The sequence below is a fragment of the Hyla sarda genome, chromosome 4 (genome assembly GCF_029499605.1).
Source record: "Hyla sarda isolate aHylSar1 chromosome 4, aHylSar1.hap1, whole genome shotgun sequence".
Lineage (NCBI taxonomy): Eukaryota > Metazoa > Chordata > Amphibia > Anura > Hylidae > Hyla > Hyla sarda.
Genome location: NC_079192.1, coordinates 320,281,601 through 320,301,508, shown reverse-complemented (window position 1 = coordinate 320,301,508; position 19,908 = coordinate 320,281,601). Strand labels below are relative to the sequence as shown.

The 19,908-nt window shown below is 44.0% G+C and overlaps 1 protein-coding gene across 4 annotated transcripts in view; it reads left to right on the top strand.

The window, feature by feature from the left end:
- The window catches only part of ARHGAP26 (Rho GTPase activating protein 26), a 412,307-nt gene that overhangs the window by 6,804 nt on the left and 385,595 nt on the right, over window positions 1-19,908 (top strand). The window contains exon 1 of one of the 4 annotated variants that reach the window (XM_056574910.1): window positions 4,878-4,888. The exons of the other annotated variants lie outside the window; for them this stretch is intronic. The gene's annotated coding sequence lies outside the window, so the exon portion shown is untranslated. Of the gene's footprint in view, window positions 1-4,877; window positions 4,889-19,908 lie in introns of those variants that run through there. 4 annotated transcript variants of the gene reach the window in all.

The following is a 19,908-nucleotide window of genomic DNA, read 5'->3' as shown; positions in this document are numbered from 1 at the left end:
CTTTAGGACCAATTACCAGGTTTCCATAGAGTTCTGGTTTCAACATACAATGGTTTCAACATACAATGGTCGTCCTGGAACCAATTAATATTGTAACTTGAGGGACCACTGTATACTGTTGGGAACTATGTTTATGCATTTTTTTTATTAGACTATGTTCACCCATATTCGGTGGGCCTGCTGGTAGCTTTGTATGATATACACCAGTAAACCTTTGTGAAAGGTTGTCAGCGTACTTGTCATTGTGGCAAAAAAAAACATGTGAATGGCCCCTAAGACTGTAACGCTGCTTTGAGGAGAGCTTTTTACAGCTAAAGCCATATGAGTGGTCATGAGTACTCCGCCCCTAGACATCTTATCCCCTATCCAAAGGATAGGGATAAAATGTCAGATCGCCGCGGTCCCGCTGCTGGGGACCCCGGGGATCGCTGCTGCGGCACCCCGCTATCATTACTGCGCAGAGAGAGATCGCTCTGCACGTAATGACGGGCAATACAGGGGCCGGAGCATCGTTGACGTCACGGCTCCGCCCCTCGTGACATCACGGCCCGCCCCCGTCAATACAAGTCTATGGGAGGGGGCAGGGTGGTCGTCACGCCCCCTGCCATAGACTTGCATTAAGGGTACGGGCCGTGATGTCATGAGGGGCGGAGCCATGACATCACGCTGCTCCGGCCCCTGTATAGCCCGTCATTACGCACACAGCGAACTCGCTCTGCGCAGTAATGCTGGCGGGGTGCCGCAGCGGCGATCCCCGGGGTCCTCAGCAGCGGGACCGCGGCGATCTAACATCTTATCCCCTCTTCTTTGGAAAGGGGATAAGATGCCAGGGGCGGAGTACCCCTTTAAATGGTGTCCAGAAGCAAACGGTGTTGAGAAGTAACATAGCAAAGATTAAGATGAAGCTTTTGCATCAGATGCTTAGGACAGGAAGTGATTTGTCACATACCAAGATGTTACAGGGACAAGAAAAGGGAAGCAAAACATGTTGAAATGCTTAACTTTATTCATCTTTTTCCCCTGTAAAAACACTTTTTTAGTAATAAAACTTTACTAATAGGGTATATGGAAAGGGGTTGTCACATGTTCAATGCCATTTACTGTGACACATTCAGTGTCTTCATCGGGGGCTTGGAGAATTGAAGGTCTCACAGGGAACTTGTGTGGAGGAGTTTGAAGGGACATCTGTATTCTGGACTGCTGCTTGATTCCTCATATGTGGGTCCTTATCTGAGGACATAGTATCTGGGACTAATAACATGACACATTATAGGAACGCTTTCTTTGTTCCAGTTTTTGTCCCCTCTCCTCTCTCCTATTATTGGTCCCCTGATGAACTGTGTTGTTTGCATGGGGAAACACATTGGGAGGACACTAGTAAGAAGTATCACAAGACATTTAGATTTGGTCAAGTGCAAAACCTGTTGTAGACACTATGGGGGACATTTAGCATTGTTGCTTTGGTAAGCGAGTTCTGAAGGCATTTATTTTTTATTTTTTCTTGCTTTAGTTTTGCTAAAGTGTGACATTTATCATACTATCACAGGGGGTTGATAAAACCAATGAAATCACTTTGGAATACCATTTTCTTAGCACACGTAAGCAAACAAATGTATGTGTTTAATAACTATTTTTTTTTCTCACCGCTTTTTCCCCTAAATGTACTAACCCTTTTTTTTTTTTTTTCATTCAAGATCCCTCTATCCTGCGGGCTACTTCAGATTTGGTGGACTATGATGACCAGTGTGTGTTTTTTTGTAACATTTTGTAACAAGGGCTTGTGGGGGAGTGTTTTATTGGAATAAAAGATTTTTTTTCTTTTTTAATTGTGTATTTTTTTTTTATCTTTGAACTTTACAGGCTTAGTAGTGAAAGCTGTCTTATAGATGGAGTCCATAACTAAGCCGTGGCTTAGTGTTAGCCCCCCCAAAAAAAGGTAGCACTGACCCCCCGATTATTACCTCAGTACCCACCACCACAGGGTTCTCGGGAAGAACCGCTACCAACAGGCCCGGGGCATCAAAAATCGCGCTCCTGGGCCTAGGCGGTAACAGGCTGGCGTTATTTAGGCTGGGGAGGGCCAGTAACAATGGTCCTCGCCCACCCTGGTAACTTTAGGCTGTTGCTGCTTGGTCGGTATCTGGCTGAGAATAAAAATACAGGGAACCCAATGCGTATTTTTATTATTTATGAAAAAAAATGCATAGGGTTCCCCATATTTTTCATTCTCAGCCAAATACCAACAAAGCAGCAACAGCCTGATGTTATGTGGGTGAGGACGTTTGTTACTGGCCCTCCCCAGCCTAAATAACGCCAGCCTGTTATCGTCTAGGCCCAGGAGCGCCATATTTCATGCTCTGGGCCTGTTGGTCTTCCCAGCACCCTTGTGGTGGTGGGTACTGGGATAATAATTGGGGGTTAGCGCTAGCTGTTTTTGGTGCTAAAGCCTAGCCCGGCTTAGTAATGGAATTTGTCTATAAGACGGCTGCCCCTACTAAGCTTGTAATATAAGAAAATAAATGTTAATATTTTTTTTATTCCAAAAAAACCCTCCTTAATAAGTCCTCGTTAACCATTTTATTACCATAAAAATAAAACACTGGTCATCGTCCTACTCCACAGGAAACACGGATCTGAAATGAGAGGGGGGGGGGGAACAAGGGAAATGGGTTAGTTCATTTATTGTAACCTACCCGCACACTTCCCGCCCACATTGCACCGCATAACTACAACTCCCAGCATGCCCTTACAGTAAGGACATGCTGGGAGTTGTAGTCATGTGGCACGGGCGCGTGACAAGCTTGTCATTTGCCTGCCCATCTAACACTCCCCCAGTGCCGCACAACTACAATTCCCAGCATGTCCTTACAGTAAGGACATGCTGGGAGTTGTAGTAGTGTTGTGCGGGCGGGTGACCCTCCTGTACATCTCCTACCTGATCATCCCACTGTGCCTGTAAAAAAATAAAAAAAATTAAAAAATAAATAAATAAAAAAAGTCGCACAAAAGTCTCACCTGCAACTTTTTGTACAGCTTCGCTCCCCGACCACCCACCAACACCTACCACCCACCAGCTAGCTATTGCAGGACTACAACTCCCAGCATGCCCTTACAGTGAGGACATGCTGGGAGTTGTAGTCCCAACACCTTGCAGGCAGGTGGTAGATGTGAGTGGGTGCTGGGGAGCGGAGCTGCACAAAAAGTCTCACGTGCGACTTTGTTTGCGACTTTTTGAAAATGCTGTCATAGGCAAGTTTGTGTCATAGGCAACACTTGCGACTTTTTGAAGAGGGTTTGCGACTTTTGCACACGTGTGACTTTCGCAATGATAAATCCTGGACCACTGCAATTGCTCAGGTAGGGCAGATTGGTATTTTTTGTTTGCCCACAAAAGTCGCACAAAAAGTTGCTTAGGCGCACGTGCGACTTATTTGGGACTTTTATAAGAAAAAAAAAAAGCTGCTTAAATCCCTTGATAAATCTCCCTCTATATGTTATTTACTTTTTCTAGAACACTGTTCTGTAGCCATTATGATGCATTAAGGGCATCCATATAGGCAAGGAATAAGGAATGTAATCTGGACCCTGAGAACCTAGGCTCCTGATCTTGCTACGATTGTGCATTTTTTTTCACCTTGAATATCTTTGATCTCAGTGTGAATTCGAGGAGTGTCTGATGGTGAAATAAAAGTAACATTTTAACAAGTTTCTTTGAATGTTAGTTTTAGTTCTGGAAGTGGGATCTTGTGGTCTGGCTGTATAATAGATGGCTCTCGCTATGGATTTAGTAGGAACAGTTTCCGATCCTGCACCATCCAAACAACATAACTGTATGTTGGGTTGCTTTAAAGGGGTACTCCAGTGGAAAACATTATTATTATTTTTTTTAATCAACTGATGCTAGAAAGTGTAACATATTTTTAAATTACTTCTATTTAAAAATCTTAATCCTTCCAGTACTTATCCGCTGCTATAAGTTCCTTTCTTTTTGAACTTCCTTTCTGTCCGACCACAGTGCTCTCTGCTAATACCCGTATCTGGAACTGTCCAGAGTAGGAGCAAATCCCCATAGCAAACCTCTCCTGTTCTAGACTGTTCCTGACATGGACAGAGGTGTCAGCAGAGAGCACTGTGGACAGACAGAAAGTAAATTCAAAAAGAAAAGCACTTCCTGTGGATCATACAGCAGCTGATAAGTACTGGAAGGATTAACATTTTTCAATAGAAGTAATTTACAAATCTGTTTAACTTTCTGGCACCAGTTGATTAAAAAAAATAATTAAAAAAAAGTTTTCCAGCGGAGTACCCCTTTAAAAGCTTACAGTCTCACTACAGTTTTTTGTCTTTTTGCGATAGTTCTCATACTGCAATTTTTTTTTCCAGAAAGGTTTGATAACAAACTTGCTGTGTGTGAACATATGTGAGGAATGCTATCTGTGAGACTGATCATTGTAACCAGATACAAGTGACGGCTTGTTATGTAATTACAGTCAGTCGGCTCTGGACACACATCTGATAGATGTGACTCACATATACACCGAGCCATCCTAGATCACTGTTATTGCCACCAGCTTCATAAGGAAAGAACATGAAATCCCTGCTGTCTTACCTTCCTTATCATTACGGGAAGTGTAAAACTGCTCCGAGATGATGGAACAAAAAAAATATTACAGCTCCATACCATTTCTTTGTGATACAGATAGTAATGCTATGCCAGTGTTTCCCCACCAGGTTGCCTCCAGCTGTTGCAAAACTACAACTCCCAGCATGCCCGGACAGCCGTTGGCTGTCCGGGCATGCTGGGAGTTGTAGTTTTATAACAGCTGGAGGCACCCTGGTGGGGAAACACTGTGCTATGCAATGCTGTATATCCATACATCACTTTTTGGTACGTACAATTGGACCAGATTTCTGAAACTGTGTGAGAGAAAATGGAGAGATTTTCCCACAACAACCAATCACAGCTCAGGTTTCACTTTACCTCATCTGGTTGGCTGAGCTGTGATTGGTTGCTGTGGAGAAATCTCCACTTCTTCTCTCACACAGTTTGATAAATCAGGGCCCATGTGCTGCTGTCTGGAAAAAAAATAACACCGTATTCTGTTTGAGTGCTCTGTATGGGACCATTAGGGAACACTTGTCAAAAAGGGTGAGACAGGGTTCGGGTGGATACACACTAGGGATCGACCAATTATCGGTTTAGCCGATATTATCGGCCGATAATCACAATTTTGGGCATTCTCTGTATCGGCAATTACCTTGCCGATAATCCAATAATTCCCGCACCCCCCCCGACCAATCCCCCCCACCGCCCTGCGTCGCACCGCCCTGGCCCCATTGCCTCCCCCATCCCCGGTTTTATAATTGCCTGTTCCCGGGGCCCGGGATCAATGCTACTTCTGGCTCCTGCTGCATCCTGCGTTACGCTGTGCGACGTCACCGTCAGTGCGCACAGTGACAGCTCCGGAGGACACCACAGGAGCCAGATGTAGAGTGGACCCCGGGCCCCAGGAACAGGTAATTATAAAACCGGGGATGGGGGAGGCAATGGGGCCGGGGAGGTGCGGTGGGGGGTGTGACGCAATGCGGTGGGGCGGTAGGGGGCACTGAGCGGAGCGGCGCGGCTGTGGGGGGGGGGGGGTGTGGCGGTATTGGGACTCAGGACCCCTGGACAGGCAGGGGGAGAGAAGCAGGCGGCGGCGGTCAATGGCACCGCAAAAGCCGCTGCAGTTCATTGATTTAAAGCGGCCGCTTTAAATCAATGATCTGCAGTGGTGTCGCGGGGGGATAAATAGCCGATAACTTATACCAGAATATCGGTATAAGTTATCGGCTATCGGCCCTAACCTCCACAGATTATCGGTATCGGCCCTAAAAAAACGATATCAGTCGATCCCTAATACACACAACATTTTTGCAATACAGTTCCCCTGTACGTTTTCAATTTGGGAACCGTATTGAAAACCGTATGCATTAACTCTCCATTTGGAACCGTATTGAAAACCGTATGCATTGACTCTCCATTGAAAACCGTATGGAACCGTATTGAAAACCGTATGCATTGACTCTCCATTGAAAACCGCATGGAACCGTATTTAAAACCGTATGCATTGACTCTCCACTGAAAACCGTATGGAACCGTATTGAAAACCTTATGCATTGACTCTCCACTGAAAACTGTATGCCAAATGATGCATCAGGTTGTGTCCATTTTGCATCTTGTACGGTTTTCTGTTTTTCCCTGTACCCAAAACTGCAGCCTACCACGGTTTTTGGTCTGGGTGAAAAACCATGTGGAAACCGTATACGTTTTTTTTTTTGTTTGTTTTTTAACATGGGAGTCAATTGGAACCGTATGTGCGTACGGTTCCATCCAGTTTGCACCATATGGTTTTTGACATTGCACAGTTTGTTTCTTGGAATTTCAATCAAACGAGTGAAACTTTATTCATAATAGTCAAAAGTTCAAAACGTATGCGTTTTTTTCTTAAAAAAACTGATGCAGCCGGACATCATGTTTCAAACTGTATACGGTTTTTAACCATATACAGGTTAAAATTTGTACACACGTTTTGATACAGTTTAGTCCGGTTTTGCGGAATCTGTTTCTCACCCAAAAACCTGTTACGGGAACTGTATTGCAAAACGTGGTTAGACTGAGGGACATTTAGTTTCCCAACCCCCTTACCCAGCTCCAAGAGTCACCAACACTTGATAATGGCCTATTCTATATAGCCCCTGCTATTGGCAATATTACCCATACTGTATATGCACATTCCTTCACATTTATTTTGTATATACACTTTGTTCATCATTGCAAGTCCTGCATTTTTTTTTTTTTAAATATAGTAATAAAAGTTACGTTTTAACATGCTGATCCTCACATTGATATTAGATAATCGATTGCAGAGGAGCTTTTCCTATGTTTGGGTGGGGGCATCCCTTTATCTATGTAGCATTGTTCTGCACTGTCTGGGACAGCAAATATTTGTTTTTGTTTTTTATTTGTTTGCATACATCTTAATTTTATTTTTTTATTAATTTTTTTTTTCTTCCCTGAGGCAATTTGACCATGCGTTTTCTTAGAAGAATGTGTATCTGGTATGTTTGCACAGTCGGAAAATGTGTGAAATGTCCACCCGGAAAACAAGTGCGTACATTCCGCACATTTGACTAACTGGTGGGAGCAAGGACTGCTTGGAAATGTGCCGTCTCATAGACAGCAATGCATTTCCTTGCGGTTTCCAAAGAAAGAGTTGACGGGTCTATTCTTTCTGTCGCCTATGGAATCAAAATTTCCGTGTGAACATTGCAGCAGAATCCTACTGAAATCAATGTCCGTGTGGAATATTCATGCAGAATTCCGCACTGACATTCTGCCGTGTGAACATACTGGATAGAGTTTTAAGGTATATTTGAGAGGTATAGGAAGAATTTGGCTACTGACTTTGGATTGTAGATTGTAGAGCAGTGTTTTCCAAGCTGTGGACCTCCAGTTGTTGCAAAACTACGACTCTCCTTTCTGGACAGCCTCCTGGGAGTTGGTTTTTCAACATCTGGAGGTCCACAGTTCGGAGATCACTGCTGGAAAGCCTTTTGTGTAGAGCAGGAATGGGATCACAAAGATTTCTATCTGGACAGATCCCCGGTCTGTCCAGTGACCCCCTTCCTATCTCTCTTTCTCTTTCCTACCTCCATACAGTGCAGAATTCCAGAAGTGTCCACGCGGCTCAGTATTGTAGGAGGAAGCCATGTACTTGAGCCAGTTTCCTCCATGACAAATATGTACTTCCTTTTTATCTATTACGTTTTCACTCACACTGCAAACAAATCTGGAACACTTGCAGGTTGTTGTTTCAGTTCTGTTAATTCAACTTCACTTTGGAATGAATATAGGTATCGTACATGTCCGTGTTTTATATGTCAGATAGACAGCCGATGAAAGGGGAAAAAAAACAACAAAAGGATTTTCTCTGTTTCACAGTTTTGCACATGATGTAAACAGTTCTTTTAGCATCCAAATGGGGTTTCCCAACACTGAGATTGTGATTGGTGAGGTCCGGCTGCTGGAACCTCAACTCATCTATGGAACAAAAGGAAAGGAGTGATTGGCTGGGCAGAGTGGTGGTTAAAGGGGTACTCCGCCCCTAGACATCTTATCCCCCTATCCAAAGGATAGAGGATAAGATGTCTGATCGGATAAGTGGTGCAGTTGCCCATAACCAAGAAGATGGCTATTTTTTTATTTATTATTTTTTTCAGAGACTTTTTTTTTTAGGTTGCTATAGGCAACTGCACCATTTTTCCTCTACACAGATTTTCATTGAGGAAAAAAAAGTGATCCGTAAATAGTACCTGTTATCATGTGCACTAAAACTTTCCCTTATAGTATGTTACCCCATTGATAACATTTACAGTGGTTGGACCCCATTGATCTGATAATTATTGCCCACCCTGCGGATAGCTATTAAGTTTTGGCATAACACCTTTTAAGTTTGACACTTCTATTGCAGCCTAAGGGCAAATACCATATTTGTAGTAGTTACAAGATCAGGAGGAGGCTGGTTTACCCAAACAGTGGCCTGAACCTGAAGAGCAACCCATCAGTTCACACATGAGTAGATTCTTCTGCAGATTTGCTTCAGCACATTTTTCTGCCCATTGAAGTCAATGGGCAGCAAAATCTGCAGCAGCAGATCCGCAGCAAAAATACGCACATGTGAACTGATGCTTAGTTCTTTAGAACTGCTGTTGTATACATAGGTCCTAACTTATTATTATACAGATACTTGCTGCACCAACAGTAGGCTTCAGAACAATTATGCGCTAAGCTTTGGATGCAGCAGGTTGTCAGCATTGCGGCAGGGTCAGCGAATTTAGTTGTTGTGCTCAGATATTATTTTTTTAGTAGAATATCTACCCTCACAAGAAAAAAAACACCCTTCCCTTTTGAGACATTATTTGTAGTGGTGCCAGCTTCTTCAGTGTGCAGGAGGTGATAAGGAACCTGAGGGAGTTTACACACACCCCATACGTCTTGGTTACATGTACTGCTTTTCAGTGAGTGAACTGTTCACACTGCTGTTGGCTAGAAATGTAAAATGCTTGTTTCTTGTGGAAATTCTGCATCAAATACTCAGGTGCTGCAGGCTGTTCTTAATATAAGAAGCTTATCTGCAGCCCTCTTGGAACTCCCTGCTCAAAAAAAAATAAAGAGAACACCAAGATAACACATCCTAGATCTGAATGATTGAACTAATCGTATGAAATACTTTCGTCTTTACATAGTTGAATGTGCTGACAACAAAACCACACAAAAATTATCAATGGAAATCAAATTTATCAACCCATGGAGGTCTGGATGTGGAGTCACACTCAAAATCAAAGTGGAAAACCACACTACAGGCTGATCCAACTTTGATGTAATGTCCCTCAAACAAGTTAAAATGAGGCTCAGTAGTGTGTGTGGCCTCCACGTGCCCGTATGACCTCCCTACAACGCCTGGGCATGCTCCTGATGAGGTGGCAGACTCCTGGACAGTCTGTGGTGCAACGTGGCGTTGGTGGATGGAGCGAGACATGATGTCCCAGATGTGCTCAATCGGATTCAGGTCTGGGGAACGGGCGGGCCAGTCCATAGCATCAATGCCTTCCTCTTGCAGGAACTGCTGACACACTCCAGCCACATGAGGTCTAGCATTGTCTTGCATTAGGAGGAACCCAGGGCCAACCACACCAGCATATGGTCTCACAAGGGGTCTGAGGATCTCATCTCAGTACCTAATGGCAGTGAGGCTACCTCTGGCAAGCACATGGAGGGCTGTGCAGCTCCCCAAAGAAATGCCACCCCACACCATTACTGACCCACCACCAAACCAGTCATGCTAGAGGATGTTGCAGGCAGCAGAATGTTCTCCACAGTGTCTCCAGACTCTGTTAATTGCTCAGTGTGAACCTGCTTTCATCTGTGAAGAGCACAGGCTCCAGTGGCGAATTTGCCAATCTTGGTGTTCTCTGGCAAATGCCAATCATCCTGCGCGGTGTTGGGCTGTAAGCACAACCCCCACCTGTGGACGTCGGGCCCTCATACCACCCTCATGGAGTCTGTTTCTGACCGTTTGTGTGGACACATGCACATTTGTGGCCTGCTGGAGGTCATTTTGCAGGGCTCTGGCAGTGCTCCTCCTTGCACAACGGCAGATGTAGCGGTCTTGCTTTCTGGGTTGTTGCCCTCCTACGGCCTCCTCCACGTCTCCTGATGTACTGGCCTGTCTTCTGGTAGCGCCTCCATGCTCTGGACACTACGCTGACTGACACAGCAAACCTTCTTGACACAGCTCGCATTGATGTGCCATCCTGGATGTGCTGCTACCTGAGCGACTTGTGTGGGTTGTAGACTCTGTCTCATGCTACCACTAGAGTAAAAGCACCGCCAGTATTCAAAAGTGACCAAAACATCAGCCAGGAAGCATAGGAACTGAGAAGTGGTCTGTGGTCACCACCTGCAGAACCACTCCTTTATTGGGGTGTCTTGCTAATTGCCTATAATTTCCACCTGTTGTCTGTTCCACTTGCACAACAGCATGTGAAATTGATTGTCAATCAGTGTTACTTCCTGAGTGGACAGTGTGATGTCACAGAAGTGGGATTGACTTGGAGTTACATTGTGTTGTTTACGTGTTCCCTTTATTTTTTTGAGCAGTGTAGTTACCCTGCATGCTTTAGGATGGAGAGTAAGGCTCGGTTCACTCTACGGAATTTCCTCCTGCAATTCTGCTTTAAATTGCAGGCAGAAATGCCGCTTACTAAAATATATAGTGTAGTGAATGATTTTCCTTCCACAAATTCACACTTCAGAATTTGTAAAGTGGAATTTGAATGGAAAATCTGCTTGGAAATTTCCACCTGAAGAATGGCGTTGCTCATTCTTCAGGCGGAAATACTGGCGGAACACATTGCAGTCTATTGGAGTAATTTTCTGCCCGGAGATTCTAAGGGTCTATTCACACGGTGGAATTTCCACTTGCGGAATTCCGCCTCAAATTCAATCCTATAGACTTCTTTGGGATTCTGCACTCCCATTCAACCTTTTGAAATTCTGCAAGCGGAATTTCAGAAGGGCTGAATGGGAGTGCGGAATCCCATAGAAGTCTATGGGCTTTAATTTGAGGCGGAATTCCGTAGTGTGACTAGACCCTTGGGCAGCATTTACATTACATATTCAGGGTAAATTGTCAGGATTCCAACATAGAAATAGTGTTCCTCTTTCCCTCAGTTTGTGTGTGGTATTACTGTTCAATTCAGCGCACCTGTCATATCACAGAAAAAAAATAATGCTTTTTTTATGTTACTCACTAGAATCTAAAAAAGCATAATTTTTTTCGGTGTCTGGGGTCTGCAACCTTTTAAGACAAAAAGAGCCACTTGGACCCGTTTCTGAAGAAAAAAAAAAAAAACTGGGAGCCGCAAAAACCATTGCGACATTTAAAACAAATATAACACTGCATATATTGTTTCTTACCTTAATGCTATATATACAGGATCATGCAGTCAGCTGTCAATCTGAAGAAAAAAAGGACTTTCACTTAACAATGTAAAATATATTTTTGCTGGGGTGGGCTTTTTTTGGGCCCAGGCCTGGGGTGGGCTGGGGGTTAATGCTGCCGCGGGGTGAGGGGTTAACGCTACCGCTGCTATGGGGTGAGAGGTTAACGCGGCAGCGTTAACCTCTCACCCCGCGGCAGCGATAACGCTGCCGCTGCCATGGGGTGAGGGGTTAAGTTACTCCTCACCCCATGGTAGCGGTAGCGTTAACCCCTCAGCCCGCGGCAGCAGTAACGCTGCCGCGGGGTGAGGGGTTAACGCCCCGCTGTCAAGTGAGTAATGTACTTTACATACTCACCAGCTCCTCGCGTGGCGTCTTCCTCTCCCGGCGGCGCTCCTCGACTGAGGCACAGGCCGGTGACGTCACTGTCATGTGACGTTACATTGTCACATGACAGTGAGGATCCGCGCGGCCCCGGAAGAAGAGACTCCGCTCCGATGGCACCAGGGCAGGTGAGTAAACCAACGGCTGCTCACGGGCTCAGATCATTCCGGGACACTGCATTGTCCCGGAATGAGGGTGACCAGGACAGACTCGCGGAGCCGCAGCAAAGGAGTAAAAGAGCCGCATGCGACTCCAGAGCCGAGGGTTGCCTACCCCTGCACTAGATCATGCAGACTCTTTACATGTGTTTTTTTTGTTTTTTGTTTTTTGTGGCTAGCTTCTGTATTTAGCTCACAAATCCCTCTGCTCTGCTGCTCAGGAAGGAGAGTGTTCCAGGCAAGCACTGAGCCCGCCCTCACTCACCATGAATTCATTGCCTCCCTGGCCCTCTTCATCCTACCACTGCAGGCTGGGTCCTGGTGGATTTTAACAACTATGATTTCTCTGAAAGGATCGAGCTTTACATAGTAAATCATAGCGTTTCGGGACCCTGCTTCCCGCACCTGTTTTTTGCTGCTCAAACGTTGAGCAGCCTAATACAGGTGACACATTATACCTTTTAACCTTCTTAATGGCACTGTGGGTGTAATGTCCTGTGGTGGTAGAAAGTAGTTTCATAATACAAAAGGTGTGACCGAATTAACCCATTCTAGTCACAAATCATGATTGTCATTTGTGAAGCAAATGCACTCTGTGTTCTTGCTATAAGGCCTATCCCCATCAGCAGGGATGTCCTGATACCGATACTGGGCATTTGCACGAGTACTTGTAGTTGTGCAAACGTCCCCGATACCTTATCCGATACCTGCCACCACCTGCACTTTCCACTCCCAAGCTATTCAGTGCGCTCAGCAGCTGAGCGCACATCAAAGCCGGGATCCTGCGTCTATAGGTCCTGAGATGTACTGCCAGTTAGCTCGGGATGCCGATCGGAATCACTGCGGTGTCCTGATCAGGTGAGAGGACGGCTGCAGGTCCCTTACCCTGCTCCGTGCGTCCGATCGTCGCTCCTTTACTGTTGCCAGCCATGGCAGGCATTAGTAAAGGAGCGCCGATAACACTGATCACTGCTGTACTATGGCATATCATTGATCAGTGTATGCAATCTACAGATTGCATGGAATAGTCCCCTATGGGGATTAAAAAAGTTATTTATTTATTTAAATATATATTTTTTAATATTGTGAATTAACCCCTTCCCAATAAAACATTTTATTCCCCTTTTCAATTTTTTTTTAAATAGAACATTTTTATATATATATATATATATATATATATATATATATATATATATATATATATAAAAAAACACTTTCTTTTATAAAAACAAAACAAAAACGGCATGTTCACACGGCGGATCCACAGCGTATTTTACGCTGCGGATCCACTGCTGAAGGACCGCTACATGCTGCCTTTAGATGTACTTTCTCGGAGCGGCAATACACTGCTATGAGCAGACACACTGAAGCGATGTGCGGGTGTACTCGCACACATCGTGGCTGCTCCATGAGCTAGGCCGAGAGGGGCCGCAATGTGAGAGTACACTGTGCATGTGCGCTGCGACTCACACATCGCAGTGTGTCTGCACGTAGCAGAGTATTGCCGCTCCATGCAGGCACATCTAAAGGCACCATGTATCTGTCCTTCTTCAGCGGTGGATACGCAGCGTAAAATACGATGTGGATCTGCCCGTGTGAACGTACACTTAAAGGGGTTGTGCGCTGCCCTGCCTTTCGGAGCTCTGCACGCAGCGTCCGGAAGTTCATTACTCCGAACGCTGTGTGCAGGCTTCAGTGTTCGCGGCCCCCTCGTGACGTCACACCTGCCCCCTCTACCAAAGTCTATGGGAAGGGGGCGGGACAGTGGTTGCGCCCCCTTCCCATAGACTTTCGTTGAGGGGGCCGGGCGTGACGTCGCGGCCGCGAACACTGAAGCCTGCACACAGCGTTCGGAGTAATTAACTTCCGGACGCTGCGTGCGGAGCTCCGAAAGGCAGGGCAGCGCACAACCCCTTTAAGGAGGGGGAAAAAAAAAAAGTATCGGTACTCGGTATTCTCTGTCTTAAAAAATGGTATTGGGACATCCCTACCCATCAGACATCATTCTTCTACTGAAATTGCCTCTCATCTGTCAGGGTTTATCGCACGTTCACGGATACTTCTAATCACAATGAGGGAGGTTTATTATAACCTGTGTAGAGGAAAAGTGCTGCAGTATCTCATAGTAACCAATGAGTGTCTGTTTTTTCCTTATTTTCAAAAAAGGCATTTGAATAATAAAAGAAGCAATCTGGGTGTTATGGGCAACTGCACCACTTTTCCTCTACACAGGTTTCGATAAATCACCCTAACCTTACCCATTGTGCTCTAGGATATAAGGCTTTAAGAGTGTAACAATACATGGTAGATCCCCAGTATCCTATGCTTGTAGTTAATGTAAAGATGTTGCTCCCTGCCTTCTGTAGTATTGTCTACTGTCTCTTAGGGTATATTCACACCAAGTACATTATATCCAGCTGCCGGATGCGGCTGGGAAATTTCTAAATCGGGCGCTCCTGTATCCCAGTAGCATACTGTAGTTTTCAGTCCGGCCACAACCGGATATGGGGCAGAAATAAGCCGACTGGAGTCAGATGGTGAGATCGCTCATTTAAATGAATGAGATTCGGCGCCCGTCCGGCTGGGATATGGGATTGCCTGATTTTGAAATTTCGCAGCCGGATCTCACAAACATGGTGTGAATGCACCTTTTACTTCTTATGTTATGAGATCTTTTGTGTTTAAGGAGAACCTGTCAATTGTAGGCTGCCTGAACCATGCACATCCTCCCTAGAAGGCACTATGATGTACTTTGGAACATTGGGGTTTCTGAGTTATACCAGTGTTTCCCAACCACTGTGCCTCCAGCTGTTGCAAAACTACAACTCCTAGCCTGCACTGTTTGGGCATGTGCATGCTGGTCTTTCTATGTGTACAGTAAGAGGAAAGAGACCTGTCAATGGCCTCATCTTTAAAGGGGTACTCCACTGGAAAACATTTCTTTTTAAATCAACTGGTGGCAGAAAGTTATACAGATTTGTATATTACTACTATATAAAAATCTTAATCCTTCCAGTACTTATCAGCTGCTAAATGCTCCACAGGAAGTTCTTTTCTTTTTGAATTTCCTTTCTGTCTGACCTTATTGCTCTCTGCTGTCACCTCTGTCTATTTTAGGAACTAGCCAGAGTAGGAGCAAATCCCCATAGCAAACCTTTCCTGCTCCGAACAGTTCCTAAAATGGACAGAGGTGTTAGCAGAGAGCACTGTGGTCAGGCAGAAAGGAAATTCAAAAAGAAAATAACTTCTTGTGGAGAATTTAGCAGCTGATAAGTACTGGAAGGATTAAGATTTTTTAATAGAAGTAATTTACAAATCTGTATAACTTTCTGCCACCAGTTGATTTAAAAAAAAAAAAAAAGTTTTCCAGTGGAGTACCCCTTTTAAAGCTGTAAATCATAGCTCATTGTCCCAGCCACTGTGCAAGAGACCGTCCAGATCAGACAGTCGAAGTACCACAGATCACAGCATTCAAGTAGCAGACCCCCAATTCTTTGCAAAGAGCTGTTTTTTTTATTGGTTACCAGCAATGCAACATTTCAGCTATAGCTTAGCCTTTATGAAGATAGATAAATGCTGAGCTATAGCCAAAATGTTGCATTGCTGGTAACCAATAAAAACAACAGCTCTTTGCAAAGAATTGGGGGTCTGCTACTTGAATATTGTGACCTGTGGCACTTCGATTGTGTGCCTTGTCTATGCAGCCTGTGGTTCAGGCAGCATGAAAACATTTACAGGTTAGTGTCCCTGGCTTCAGCAGCAGGCAAAGTCAATTTATTGTATTAGTGGATAAAATTGTTCAGCCAAATCCCCTTGTATGTATACAGACACACAGCATAGAAGCCGCACCCTCATACTGTAGTACTGTAGGCGCTTTTGTTAAAGAGATTATCCAGGAATAGAAAAAAGAGGTAATTTTCTTCCAAAAACAGCACCACCCTTGTCCTCAGGTTGTGTGTGGTATTACTTTTCTCCATTTATGTCAATAGAACTGAGATACAATACCACACACAACCCGAGGACAGATGTGGTGCTGTTGTAGTTGTTGTTGTTGTTGTTGGGGTGTGTGTGTGTGTGTTTGTATTTTTTTATTTTTATTTTATTTATTTTTTATTTAATTTTTTATTCTGGATAAAACCTTTTGGGGCCTAAACATTTTGTAAAGGACCTTCAGACAGGTTACAAACTTCTGGAAGTTGAGGAAAATGCCTCTGATACCTCGTATCCAAGGGAAGAGAAATCATAGGGCACTCATAAATCTTAGATATTGCTGCAGCGATTTTATAGCGAACTTGTCACAACCATATATTCGTGTTGCAGGACGGACGAACAAACACGGGGGTCACTTCACGGACGATGGTACCATTTCACACAATTGTGGCGCTTCGACTGGCCATTGCCTCTTATGCCTAATTTAAAAAAAAAATTGCTTTATGTAACTTTTCCAGTTAGTATGCTTTAATCCATACAGTTAAGGAACATTTAATGCATGCAGTTAAGGAACAGCTCTACTGTATCGGGCATGTTATCATCATTTATGTAATCTGCAATGCAATGGTTAAGATCTGCAGCAAGTCCTCTTCTAAATATCAATGCTTTTCTGTGCATAAAAATGTGAAGGGGTACTCCGGTGGAAAACTTAATTTTTTTATTTTTTTAAAATAATCTGGTGCCAGAAAGTTAAACAGATTTGTAAATGACTTCTATTAAAAATTCTTAATCCTTCCAGTACTTATTAGTGGCTGTATACTACAGAGGAAATTCTTTTCTTTTGGGATCTCTTTTCTGTCACAACCACAGTGCTCTCTGCTGACACCTCTGTCCATGTCAGGAACTGTCCAGAGCAGGATAGGTTTGGTATGGGGACTTTCTCCTACTGTGGACAGTTCCTGACATGGACTGAGGTGTCAGCAGAGAGCACTGTGGTCGTAACAGAAAAGAATTTCCTCTGTAGTATACAGCAGCTAATAAGTACTGGATGGATTAAGATTTTTTTTTTTTTTTTATAGAAGTAATTTACAAATCTGTATAACTTACTGGCATCAGTTGATTTAAAAAAAATAAAATAAAAAAATCCACCGGAGTACCCCTTTAATCTATACTTATGAGTATAACTATACCCACTAAATAACCTTCCCCAAGTATAAAACAGCTTATAAGAAAAAAAAATTCTGATTTAAAAAAAATGTCAACATTTTTGGGTGTCAAGTGGTATATGACCAGCTCTATAATGGATTGTTTGGGCACAGGACCCCCTGCTGTGGGCATAACCCATAGGATAAAGGCACTTTCCTTAGGCAAGTGTGCAGGTTACTGGGAACCACTGGTAGTGAAAATGCTGCATATTTCCCAATTTTGGTGCAGAATTGTTGTGGATTTTGATGCAAAGTATATGGTTGTGGATGTTGCTGTATTTTTGTGTAGGTCAATTACTCACGATATGACGGTCTCCACTCAGTTTAGACACCACAGATTTATAACTTTTTATATTTTTGCAATCTATTATATCAGCGTTTTCCAAACAGTGTGCCTCCAGCTGTTGCAAAACTACAACTCCCAGCATGCCCGGACAGCCAAAGGCTGTCCGGGCATGCTGGGAGTTGTAGTTTTGCAACCTCTGGAGACACACTGTTAAAGGGGTACTCCGGGGAAAACCTTTTTTTTTCTTTTAAATCAACTGGTGGCAGAAAGTTAAACATATTTGTAAATTACTTCTATTAAAAAATCTTAATCCTTCCTGTACTTATTAGCTGCTGAATACTCCAGAGGAAATTCTTTTCTTTTTGGAATGCTCTCTGATGACATCACAAGCACAGTTCTCTCTGCTGACATTATTATAATAATAATAACGCTTTATTTATTGTTGTCCTTAGTGGGATTTGAACCCAAGTCCCCTGCACTGCAAGGCAGCAGTGCTAACCACTGAGCAACCATGCTGCCCTTAGCATATATCTGCTATGCATGGTTGCTAAAATGGACAGAGATGTCAGCAGAGAGCACTGTGCTCGTGATGTCATCAGTGTTCCAAAAAGAAAGGAATTTCCTCTGTAGCATTCAGCAGCTAATAAGTACTGGAAGGATTAAGATTTTTTAATAGAAGTAATTTACAAATATGTTTAACTTTCTGCCACCAGTTGATTTAAAACAAAAAAGGTTTTCACTGGAGTACCCCTTTAAACCCTCCATCCTGCCAGTTCTACCGCTGTATGGCTTCATCTATGGCGATCCTGCAGCCCCCGGGATTATGTAAATGCTGTATATCATGGAGGAGATGATGACTCTCATCCTTGTCTGTGGCCGCCTCTGATCACATGGTCATAACACTCATTCTGCCTGACAGGCTGTATTCTAGTAAGATGAGATGAGCTGCAGAGCTGTGCATGAGAATAAACTCTTATCTAAAGGCTGACATGACTATCGACTCTCCGGGGGGATGGGGTGTAGTCTATATATGCAGGAAAATATTTCTGGTATTTTTCTGCCTGCCGTACAGTCACACTTCATGCTAATTTCTCTGAGTTGGCTTTTGGCAGCTCTGTCAGCAATAGTGTGGATTACACTGACAGATTTGTATTATTTGCTCCACCATCTTATTTCTCTTCCCCCTAAACTCATAGTTAGTTTTTCCTCCGGCCTATAATGTGTGGATATTTATCGTTGAGTCGACTCAGTGCCAGTGAACACCTACTCGTGTATGGGCAGAAGTATTGGGACATATACACATTACACCTACAGCAGCTTTTAGTATATCCCATTCTAGATCCATAGATGTTAAAGAGGTACTCTGCCCCTGGATATCTTATTCTCTTATTCCCTATCCAAAGGATTGTGGGGGGAGGTCTGGATGCTGGGACCCCCGTGATCTCCAGGCAGCACCCCTGCATTCTGATATTTTTTGGTGGACATGGTCGTCATGTCACACCACCTCCATTCATGTCTATGGGAGGGGGCGTGACAGCTGTGAGCACCCCCCCCCCCCCCCCCCCCCATAATCAGACATCTTTTCCTCTACCCTTTTGGACTCAAATCAGCTGGTGCCAAAAAGTTAAACAGGTTTTTAAATTCTTAAAAAATACAAGATCTTAGTCCTTCCACTACTTATAAGCTGCTGTACAGTGGTCCCTCAAGTTACAATATTAATTGGTTCCAGGACGACCATCGTATGTTGAAACCATTGTATGTTGAGACCAGAAATCTATGGAAACCTGGTAATTGGTTCTAAAGGCACCAAAATGTCATCCAAAAATAGGAAAAAGTGAGGATTAAAGAAAAATAAGTAGAAAACTAATACAGATAAAGCAAATCCTTACATATAAAAGTAAGAAAGATCTGCTGGGAGCTGTAATCACTGTCTATGTCCGTGTTTCCCAAGCATGGAGCCCCCAGCTGTTGCAAAACTACAACTCCCAGCATGCCCGGACAGCCGAAGGCTGTCCGGACATGCTGGGAGTTGTAGTTTTGCAGCAGCTGGGGGCACCCTGCTTGGGAAACACTGGTCTAAGTAGAGGACAGGAGCTTCTTCAGGGTCCTGTGCAGTATACAGTGTCCTAAAAAAGTAACATGGAGTCGCCCTCACCACATGTCCAGAGAAGCAGGTAACTCTGGTACAGGCAAAGTGTACAGAACATGTAATACCTCCCTGTACTAGACATCAGTCAGTGCATACACTTCAGTAATACAGGGGTTTTACCAGTGAATGCCTATTCTGATTGGTCCGTTCTTCCAGCTATTGACACGTTTCACAGATCTGGACTGTCTGTACATTGTATATTGAGTCTGGTTTCAACTTACAATGGCCCAGAAAAGACTATTGTATGTTGA